The 12,164-nt window shown below is 46.0% G+C and overlaps 1 pseudogene; it reads right to left on the bottom strand.

The window, feature by feature from the left end:
- Positions 1-2,359: 2,359 nt before the first annotated feature.
- Positions 2,360-10,322, bottom strand: LOC147702572 (uncharacterized; annotated as a pseudogene).
- Between the last annotated feature and the right edge of the window lie 1,842 nt (positions 10,323-12,164).

The following is a 12,164-nucleotide window of genomic DNA, read 5'->3' as shown; positions in this document are numbered from 1 at the left end:
GCAAGGAACTATTCAACATCGTCAAAGAATTAACCAACCCTACCGCCGGCACCAACGACATCACTCCCTCCCAAGACCTCTGCGACTCCCTAGCCTCATTCTTCCACAACAAAATCGCCGACATACATAACAGCTTTGAAAACCAGTCCGGAGACCAGTCCACTCTACCCACCTCCGAACCAAAACCCCCCTCTAACTACCTTTGCGCCTGGGACTCTATCACCACTGAAGACACCATCCGCCTGATGAACTCCATCCACTCAGGATCGCAAACCGACCCATGTCCCCACCACATCTTCAACAAAGCAGACTCCATTATCGCACCCCATCTCCGAGACGTCATCAACTGCTCCCTCAACGCCGCCACCTTCCCGGAAAGCTGGAAACATGCCGAACTCGGCGCCCTTCTGAAGAAACCCACTGCAGACCCCACTGAACTTAAGAACTACCGCCCCATCTCGCTCCTCCCATTCCCTGCCAAAGTCATTGAGAAAGCCGTCAACAGCCAGCTCACCGCCTTCCTCGAATCCAACAAATCCCTCGACCCTTCACAGTCCGGCTTCCGAGCCAAACATAGCTCCGAGACCGCCCTCATCGCAACAACTGACGACATTCGAGCACTACTGGACAACGGAGAAACAGTTGCCCTCATCCTACTTGACCTCTCCGCAGCCTTCGACACAGTCTGTCATAGCACCCTCATACAACGCCTCAACAACATCGGCATACAAGGAAAAGCATTGGACTGGATCATCTCGTTCCTCGCCGGAAGAACCCAGAGAGTCCGCCTCCACCCTTTCAGATCAGAGCCCTCCGAAGTCATCTGCGGCGTACCACAAGGATCATTACTCAGTCCCACCCTCTTCAACGTATACATGAGTCCCCTCAAATCCATCGCGCGCCAACATAACCTCAACATCATCTCCTACGCAGACGACACCCAGCTGATCCTCTCCCTCACCAAAGACCCAAACCACCCCCAAAACCAACTTACACGAAGGAATGAAAGAAGTTGCCGAATGGATGAAGAACAGCCGTTTAAAACTGAACTCGGACAAAACGGAGGTCTTCATCTAAGGTTCATCCCCCTCTGCTTGGGACGACTCATGGTGGCCACCGGCCCTGGGAACAGCACCCATACCTACGGACCACGCACGTAACCTGGGCTTCATCCTAGACTCCTCCCTCTCGATGACCAGACAAGTCAACGCCGTCTCATCATCATGCTTCAACATCCTACGCATGCTCAAAAAAATCTTCCGTTGGATCCCCACCGAAACAAGAAAAACGGTCACCCACGCACTAGTCACAAGCCGACTGGATTACGGAAACACCCTTTACGCCGGAACCACAGCCAAACTACAGAAGAAATTCCAACGCATCCAAAACGCCTCAGCCAGACTCATACGAGATCCCCCGCCAAGCTCACATTTCCGGTCACCTGAAGGACCTCCACTGGCTCCCCGTCAACAAGAGAATAACATTCCGTCTCCTCACCCACGCACACAAAGCCCTCTACGACCCGAATGCCTCAACACGCGCCTGTCCTTCTACACCCCCACCCGCCAACTACGATCGTCCAATCAAGCCCTCGCCGCAATTCCGCGCATCCATAGATCCACCATGGGGGGAAGATCCTTCTCCTACCTAGCGGCCAAAACCTGGAATTCTCTCCCCACCCTCCTCCGCCTTACACAGAACCACATCTCCTTCAGAAAGCAACTAAAAACTTGGATATTCGATAAGTAAAGTACACCCCCCTCCTCAAGCGCCTAGAGACCCTCTGGGTGAGTAGTGCGCTATACAAATTTTGAACTTGAACTTGAACTTGTCTCAAATCGGCTCCACGGACATTCACAAAATTCCTGGCTCCAGTGGCGGCAGCCTTGAGAAACAAAGGTCATCAGGTATTCCCTCGACGACTGGCTGCTAAAGTCACCTTCTTCTCGCTTAGTGGAAAAAGCAACAAAGGATTGCCTCACTCTTTTCCACAAGCTGAGTCTTTCGGTCAATTTTCAAAAATCTTCAATTTACCCAGATCGGATAATGACATTTCTGGGAGCAAAACTAGACACCATCCAAAACAAGGCTTTTCTCTCAGAGGAAAGGCAACAGCGGTTAAGAGCATTGGCACTCAAACTGTACAGAAAAAGGTGTGTTACAGTGCGAATGAACAAATCTCTGCTGGGAATGCTCTCTTCTGCAATAGATCTTGTACCTCTAACTCGATTACACATGAAACCTCTTCAAGAGGAGTTACAAAGTCAATGGGTTCAAACTTCAGGCTCCTTCGATGATGTAATCAGGGTCACTTCTCGGATGAAAGAAGCCCTCGAGTGGTGAACTCTGACTTCTCATCTCAGGCAAGGACAGTCTTTTCTTCCCAGTCCTTCCGGATTTCGTAGTCACAACAGATGCTTCTATGGAAGGATGGGGAGGAAACTTGCAGGACCTACAGGTACAAGGAAGCTGGTCCTTTACTCAGCGGCAGATGCACATAAACAGACTCAAGCTCAAAGCTATTTTCTTATCTCTTCGAGCTTTCCTTCCTCGAATACAGGGATCGTCAGTGTTGATCAGCACGGACAACACCACAAGCATGTTTTATATAAACAAGCAAGGAGGTACAAAATCCCTGACCCGGTCTCAAGATGCACATGAGTTCTGGAACTGGTTGGCGCTCCATCGCATTTCTCCACAGTGGAACATGTCCCAAGTCTTCGAAACACCTTGGCGGATACCTTGAGCGGAACGAGCGACAGTTGTCACAAATGGGAGGTGGAACAAGCACAGCTGGACAAGATATTTGCAATCTGAGGAAAACCAGCGGTAGACCTAATTGCGACACAACTAAACTCAAAATGCTGGTTCTTCGCCAGCAGTGTCCCACTCCCGAACTCTCGAGGGAATGCTCTTTTGATGTGTTGGTCAGAGATCTATGCATACGCTTTCCCCCCATTCCGCTGAGACGCAGGGTCCTCACAAAGATGAAATGGGAGTGCTGCAGGATTCTCCTGAAAGCCCCCAGGTGGCCCGGACAGCACTGGTATACGGAACTCCTTCTCTCGGAAGCACAATCCATCCGTCTATTGCCAACACCAACGCTGTTGACAAAGAACATTGGCCAAGTGCGTCACCCGGAACCAGCTTCTCTGCAACTGCAAGCGTGTCTCCTCTTGTCTAGTGCGTAATTTGAATTGAGTCGCCTCCAGGTGTTTGTAGCGGGCGCAATTGGGTTGTAGTTGAAGGCAGTGCGAGTTTCTCTCAGTGGGGTAGTATGGTGTTCAGTGGGGGTGAAGATGTGGCACTATGGTCAGAGCTGCCAAATTTGGAACTGGGGAACCAGCTTCAGCCTTTATGACCAGTCCACCAGACCACTCTACTGAGAGAGCACATTTCCATGCTAGACCTTGGAAGGACCCGCAAGACCTTAGAAGGCCTGATGTCTTAGCACCAGCAGGTGAACCCTAGCATTGGCAAGTGTGGGTTAACCTTGAAGGCCTGTCTACCACAACCCCTATTGAAGCTCACCTCTAGTCATCTGGGAAGGCCTTCGAAGCAGCACACCCTAGAGCAACAGTGACTCCGTCATTGAGGTCACAGGACCCTTGAGCAGGGAGACTCTAGGGTGGTGCAAACGGTGAGATCGCACTGAGCGCTGACTTTGGGTCATGTTTGCGAGTATATTCTGTTTCTTAAAGCACTTGCTACCTACTTCCTTGCCTCCAGCAAATTTCGGCAACAATAAAAACGTCATGAAACTCCGGTGATTAATGTTCTTCCTAGAGAGAGATGGAGGTTTGTCAAGTGGAAGTTTTGACTTGTGGAAAGGTAGCGCAGAGGGTTAATGTGCTTGCTGCAAAGAACATGTACCATGCAGATCACTAAGTCCACATAATGTAAATAGGCCAGTGGGTCACTGCTTTTCAACCAGAGAGAACCTATTGTTACTTGCAGTTTATAAGTCAAAATCCTAACAATGAGCTATTAACTGTCAACTAAGAGCTGCATGCCAAGTGCAAGGTATAAATTACATCATTATGTTTTTTCCCCCAGTCTTTGATTAACATAATGTTGCAAAAAGGGTTCATTTCAACAGAAATGAATTCTGGTTATTAAAGAGAACCCCCAACCATGGTATTACGTTATAAATTCAGAGTTTGTGTTTCTCCAGATCAATCACTATTAAACTATACTGCCTACTAGTATGATTGTCATGTGACTCCTAGTCCTTTGTCTTATGTAACATTACCTATTGTGATTTACACAGGTATGATTGATTGTCTCTGTGTAATGTGTGATATAAAGTTCTCTGACACTCTAAACTGGTATCAGTGGTGCTGTTAATCAAATTAAATGCTTCTGAGAGAGAGTGGAGTTATGGAGACTTGAGGGGCACTGTTAATGGGTGGTAGGGAGGGAATCCGTGGCAGAGCAAGTCATTGGGGGCACCAACCTTGTCGCACAGGGCTCCACCAGCGCTAAAGCTGGCCACTTCTACTTCCTACAGTTCTAACAGCAAATCAAAAACGTTGATTTGACAACCCCTTGAATCTGTAGCATACCTTCAAGTCCATGTATGATTTAGCAGTGGTCTCGGTTGTTCTAAGTCTTTTTTTGTTTATGTACAATCTTTATTTGTTTGCAATGGTGTCTTGTAATTTTGTACTATATGTATTGTGTTTTTGCACTTAACATAATTCTGTGGACTAAAGAGCACACACACAAAAAAGATTGTCCTACGTCTTTTAGCATGAGAGTGTGGGATTCTGGTGAGAGGACTTACGTTAAAACAAATTACGAAGTATTGATGTCATCCTAAGGTAGCACAATAATGGTGCAGAAAGATAAGGGAGCCTTTTGAAATTTGCAATTATATCCATGGTGTGAGAGGTTTTCTCTTGTGTCATTTTATATTTTGAATGATCCCGCCCCTCATTACATCAACAGGATCTCCCCCCTTTATGAGGCAGAACTGGAAAGTGTATCATGCACTCATCTGGAAACAATCAGTTAACGAGGAGTAAATAATATGCATCTTTGTGAGACCTGCACCTAGCTTTTCAATCTGAGACAAATGTAATCAATTTAACAGTTTTAAAATATATGGACTTATTTCATTTGTATATTTAGCTTTTTGTCCATGTTACTGATATCAACGTTAGGTCTCTTCAGTGATGCCAAATAAGATCAATAGTCCTGTGATGTCACTTTCTGTGATGTCACTCCTTGTGATGTTACCAAGGGTGGGACCTCCACTAGGGCGGAGGAGCGTCGCCCCACTACTCTCTCGCAAAAGCAGAAACACAAAATGCTAAAACAACCATTTTATGTTTCTACTTCTAGCACTGCGAGAAAGCAGAAGTGTTTGGTTGGGGGTGGGCGGGTCTGCTTTAGGGCAGGGGAGGAGTGCCTTGCTAACTGCTAAGGGCGCTCACTGTTTGACCAAACCAGTCATGCGCACTCTGGCCTTTCTCCATGTAGGCTGCAATGCAGCCTACATGGAGGAAATGGCCTCCCCATAGGCGCCTGGCTGGTCGGTGTCCTGATCAGTCACAACGCTGCCATTGCAGCATTGTGATTGGCTTAGGGGAGGGGAAGGAGGCTGCATGCTTCCTGTTTCCCGAACGACCCTCCACCCACAAGTCATGCCGGCTGCAAAATTACAAGGCAATTAGAAGGGCCTCACACCTTCCCTTTTGCCCCGGTCCCTAGGAGTTCGAAGACCTGCCCTGTGAGAGGCATTGAAAATGGTATGAATTAAAGCACTGAAATGCAGTGGGAGGTCAGTATTAAGAAGGACTTGCACCTCTGATCGGGTATTGGCCACATGAAGGACGAATGTTTCACGTGCAGATGTGAGAGAAACTTCTTTTTTGGATAACAATGCTTTAATTCTGCTCAACTTATCGAAGTCTGCCCTCAAAATCGGAATGGAAGGCCAGACCGAGTTATCGAGTTTCCCGTGTGGGGGCGGAAACAGTAAATTTTTACAGCAAAGCACACGTTGAGAGACCGTCACAATGTAAGGGATGCCGGTACCGCAGCATTCCTCATTATTCAAAAGCAGATAACTACCGTTTGCAAGCAGAGTGAAAGTAGGTGTAATAACTGGCACTGGAATACCTTTCAGAATGCATGCGAGATTCAAGGCCGTAAGGTTACAGGCTCCGTACAACCAGAGAATGACCTATGGTTGAACAGCATGATTCCCCAGTTAGATAAACTTTGTCATCCCGCAAGCATCTGTAAGCAAATGGTAATGACCACACCTCTTGAAGGAAAGCCCTGCCTAAGGGTTCATAGCGGTACAAAAGGGGGTGGTGATGGACGGAGCATCTGAACCAATCAAACACTCACACCCAGTCAACAGATCTGGGTTTAATCCATCACCGTTCTTTAGCCCACTCTGCCACCCCAGTTCAGACATGGCCATATGCAAATCAGTCTGACCCTGTGCCTCATGGGAACAGTCCAGCCCGAACTGCCAAGCCATGCCTTCCCTGGACCGGAAACAAGCTTCCTAGGATCGATTTCTGGTATTACAGCGATGTTCAGCCAGGCTTGTTTGAATCCAGTGGCAAAGTGAGCAAGGGACTCTCGTCTGAGCATACCCTGCCAACTTACGGCGAACAAAGCGGTACAAAACTGTACGTGTAAATGCGGGAAGAAAGTGTGTTAATACTATTATCAACGACAGCAAGGACTTTTTCTAAATTAGCCTGGTCCATCGCCCTTAAACGGGAAGCAGCCTCAATTTGAGACCGCTTCTATATTTCATTATAGGTTGCGTAAATAAATCGTTTCGATCTAGCAACTGCAGGCCCCTTTATAAAATCTGTCAAATCAATGTCACCTGATAATGACAAATGTTGTTTTACTGACGACAGTGTCGTGCGTTTTAACCAGTTTTGACATAATTTACCAACAGAGTAGGTGGAAATCGAATGGGAGTTAGAAAAACGTGGATCAGGCCTATCCTGTGTATAGCCAGCGGCCTTGCATTGGAAACTGAGTTGGCAATCATCCGAGCTGGTCTACCAAACCAACCAACCTAGGGGGTCTAAAGCAGAAATATTAAAAGTAACATTTTGAAACAAGGATTGCAAGTTGTCAATGGAATATTCAGTGTGATTGGTCCAGTTCAGATATCTAGCCAGAGCAGAAATGGCATGGGCATTCATTTGCTTTTAAGTAGCCAATCCAAAACACGTAGTCTGATAGACTGAATCATTCAAAGTTAAAATTTGAGTTGGATGAGGCTCGCCGATGTAAAGCTTCAGTGCCCCGCACCTGCCAGGATCTAGACCCATCACAGATTTAAGATCTACTGTGGCCTTCCGAAGATCATAGCCACCCACTGACAATTTTTTAATAAAGGATTGGGAATACACTAATTTGGTGTGGTTGAGCATCACCTTAGGATTGGACGAAACATTTAATTTAAAATAAAATAATTCTGGTTTGGATTGATCAAAATCTGTAAAATATGTATATTTTTTCAAAAACGTTTTTGAGCTACCTTCCAATGGAGTTGGTCAATGTTCCCACTGTGTGTGATTAAAAACATTTCTAAATGTATTAGCGTTATGCAGGTAAGGATGGCCATACTGCTGTTGGCAAAACAAATCAGCATAATTTGCAGTATTCAAATACAAATCTTCAGCATCAAATGCAGCATAATACTTCAAACCCGAAAACAAAAATTGTATGGCATGTACATCCCACTCATCACAGTGTATGTTCTGTTTCACTACATCACCCATGGAAACACGAAGTACATTTGGTACGTTAATCATCTCTGTAGGGCTATGAATTTGGAACTCCACTGCATCCCAAACCATGCCATCTGCAACTGGCCAGGCAGAGATGTTGACAAAAGTCAGATCCCTTTTCATGATGTGAGAAGACGAATGTGGGCCAAAGTTCCATCGACCAGTTTCACAGCAGAGCGTTGAGGTATGTAGTGACTATTTATGAGAAGGAAAAAGAATGTCACAAATCCAATTGACATAAATAGAAAAATGGCAAAAAGGACCATCCAGATGTATGTCGAAGGTAAAACCAAATAAGTCTTTTTAAACCAGGCCACAAAAATAGAGAATTTGGTAGGGGTCAATGATAATGTAGAATTCGAGTCATAAGAGAAACGTGACTGGATAAGAGTATCCAGTTACAAATCAGGCAATGACGAAATAGTGGGATACGCATACTCTGTTTCTTCATTAAGACTGGAAGTAGTGAGGTTTAGCAATGGGTTAATGACATAGTCCATCTCTATGGCAATGTCACGCTGCATGGCGTCAGAAGCGCCCAACACTGGATTCCTGGAAATCGCCGGACAAGAAGACGCTGGTGTTATACTATTCAGGATCGGCCAGATGTTGTAACTTGACATTGTCCACGGCGACGTTTCTGTTGTCTTTCCGACCAGGAAGTGCGGGTAAAATTACTGAATGAGTTCCCTTCATGCCAAGCACTGAGACAGGTGCACAATAAGCGGGGCCAAACTCTTTTTTTGTTCTCCACCTTCTCTCAGACCATGTCTCCGACTTTAGGTAGCCAGCCGACTACCAGAATCTGCTGTGCTGCATCTGTGGCCGATGGTAAATGTTCCTTTGCAAAACTGCCTCAGGTCTTTTGTAGTTTCTGTAATATAGCAGAATGATTTTCCACGTCAAAGGCTGCGGCAGCTGCTGTCATGTCTAGACCATCAAGGTCTGGTACAAACATGTTCATGCCAAAGAGCATTTAATACGGTGTCCGCCCACCCAGAGATCTTCTAGGGAGATTATTTAGTGCACGTTGTACGCTATACAAATGGGCGAACCAGTTCCTGCCAGTACCTAAGACCCTAGCTGTCAAGGATTGCTTTAAATCTTAGTTCATTCTCTCCACAACTGAATTACCCTCAGGGCTGTATGGAGACGAAAATTTGACCTGCACACCCAAAGGCCTCTTGACCTCTTTGTATGCCTCTCCTTAGAGGCGAACGCTGGACCCCGGTCTGAATGGAAAGTGCCACATGCAAAAAATCCCACAAAGTCACGCAAATCCCTGATGACAGTTCGAGCGTCAGCACTGCATTGTGGCCACACCCAAAGAAAACGTGTGCATGAATCAACTGCAACTAAGATGAATTTATAGGCAGTAGCTGAAGAAAATGGTCCGCAGTGATCCAAATAAACACATCCAAAAGGTCTATTAGATATACACAGCGGTGTTTGTGGTGGACGTTTTACCGTAGATGGCTTAATCTGTTGGCAAATGTCACATGAAAGCACATAATTACGGGTTTGTTTATATAAACCACGCCACCAGTAACGCTGCTGTAAGATAGAAACAGTCGCAGACACTCCAGCATAGGCTGAAGCCAAGCCTTCGTGTGCGGCTGTTATCAGTGAAAGTCTGCAGTCTGCCTTAGGAATCAACCTGTCACCAACGTCCTTAATCCTCACATAAGGAACTTTATCGGGACTTAAGTGATAAGAGTATCTCAAAGGGAAACCCTGCGGATAATTGCCACCCTTCTCTGTAGCAGCAATTGCTGCTAAGATGTCATTATCAATCTTATTCATGGATCTTGTAACGGCTCCAACTGAAAACTTGGCTGCTGTTGATTTAGCTGCTTCTTTAACAAACTAGTGCCAACCACGTGTACTCCTACGCGCTGGTGGCCAAGAGTATGAATTACATGTGTGAGAGGCAGACGTTCTTTAAGATCTGCGACTCGAACACAAGGCATCTTATGCTTAATTGCGCTGCCTTTAGAATCACGATAGCCATTTTGAGACCAAAAGAGTAAGTTGTCATTGAAAGAATGAACATAGTAGTAAGAATCACATAAAATTAGAGTAGTCACATTTGGATCTGCAAACTCAAGTGCGAGCACCAGGACGCGCAGCTCAGCTAATTGGGCGGTACAGTCTCCTAGTGCCCGAGTGTGAACAACACTTGACTTCTCTGTTCACTATGGCACCTGCCACAGTTGGGCATGCTGCTGAATAAGAATGATTTGACCCTGTCGCCGGTTGCGCTGAACAGTCAGTGTAAATGATACAATGGTACTCCTCCAACGGACGCATAGACAGAGGAGCAGGATGAACAAATTCACACTGTAAAAACTCCTGTATTTGCAGGGAGGAGTCGAAGATGAAGGTGAAATCTGAAGATGTCAATGAAGTAGCCCATTGTATCCAACGTGGATGCAATGCTTTTGAGTTTGGTACACTTGCCTTTGTCACTGCTTCTAGAGCAGGATATGGTGTCACAACCAAAATGCGCTTCCACTGTGCCAGGGCGCATTCCTTCAGGATCGCCATCTGGACAGCTGTCAAGATCTTCTTAACATTGAAAAACCGCAGTTCATCCGAAATGTACAAATGTGACTTGTAGGCAATAGGCATTGTGTAGCCTTCATTAAACGTCAAATATGTGAAACCCACCGCGCCTGGCACTATACGTATCACTAGGTTAGTGTGGTTATCAAGTGTCAACAAGTATTTAGATTCAAGAAGATCAGACTGCAAACATTGCAGGATAGCTGAATGTTCCAGAAACCAGCAGGCTTCTGAAAAAGTAGGTTGTATCAAAGCATACAATGGTTTGATACGCTGAGCATACTCGGGAAAATAGGTTCAACCAAAGTTTAAAAATCCCAGCAAAGACTGTAGTTTTTTCAGGGTTGTAGGAGGTCGCAAACATGCACATTTCTCCAAGAAGTGAGGCGCCAAGCCTCTACCTTCATTATTGAGCTCGTAGCCCAAGAACAACACTGTGTACTCTGCAATGTGTGATTTTGCAAAGTTAAACTCAACAAAGATGCGGCCATAATTCGTCGTCCGGGAGATAAATATCATCAACGTACAAGTACGCATCAGGGTCTATGCCGTCTAACAAACAGACGACACGGGCGGCGAATACAACTGTGCTGTTCTTATAGTCCATGGCCAAACACTGGAATTGTTTCTGTTTTCCGCCGCGGTAAAAGCGGTCCATTGACTGCTTTCAGGTAACAGTTTGTGACTGAAAAAGCCGTTGGGAATATCAAGGGTAGTTTTATATTTTTTACGAACAATACTGTCCACTAGAGCAGAAGTATGGGTATTCTGAACCGCACAGGTGCGACAATGAGAATTCAAATGTCTGTAATCCAAAACTAAGCAGTACGACCCATTTGGTTTGGAGCTGCTGAAAATTCAAACTTTGTGAGATGGTGGTCACTCAGCGTGGTGAGCACACCAGTGTTTGTACTGACTATTTTTATTTTGTTCACTTCATCCATTTTCTTGACCAATCAGGTCAGCTATCTGGAACCCAGTTGGCTATTACAGTTGGACTTATATAGAACTTCCTTCCTCCTTTGGGGCTTTGAAGTGCATTAGAGGAAGAATAGCTCACACATTGTGGAGGATTGCTTGATTTGAAGAGAATTTAACTGCTATCTTGCCTGTGTGGAAGTGTTGGTGTGGTCCATGGATGACCATACTGCTGCTCTGCTATTTGGTCTCCGTGCCTGTGCTTGTTATGGTGGGAAGAGGAGTGAGTGATAGAACACAGCCATTTTATGATCTCATTAGGGCACACCTGGGAGTGACAGAGGAGCAGCACATGATGTACAGGATATGTTCAGTTGGACAAAGCTATACATTCCCCAGAGCAACAAATTCAGCTTCCATCGGGCATGTACTGCATTCAGCAGTCCTGGTCATTAATCTTGAGAGTTCATCAGAACCAACTCCAAAGCTTGTGCAAGAGACAATCTGCAAAGCATGTTGTCTTTAAGGACTACCCAGGAGCTATACATGCGGCTCAAATAGAGCTCAATAAAATCAGGCCAGGAGAAATGGGACAGTGGTTGTGTGCATGGACCAGTCACAGGGAGGTATGGAACTGCCCTACAGGGTCAATCTTAGGAGTGAGAAGAGGACCATCCCATGTCATGCACTGATAACGAGCAGCCAGCCTAAGGCTATAAACCCCTAGTGGCGGGGTGCCAGTAGAAGGCAAGTACTGGACAGAGACCGGCATATGATTTACACTCAGCTACTCAGTATGAGCATGGATCCCCCGATCCGACTGCCTCTTCGGGAGGGATCTTCTGTCACAGCAGCAGGGGACGGTCCTCCACCCGAACCTGCACAACATCCACCTACATGCGTGGA

The sequence above is a fragment of the Lissotriton vulgaris genome, chromosome 7 (genome assembly GCF_964263255.1).
Source record: "Lissotriton vulgaris chromosome 7, aLisVul1.2, whole genome shotgun sequence".
Classification (NCBI taxonomy): Eukaryota; Metazoa; Chordata; class Amphibia; order Caudata; family Salamandridae; genus Lissotriton; species Lissotriton vulgaris.
This window is presented reverse-complemented; position numbering and strand designations above follow the sequence as displayed.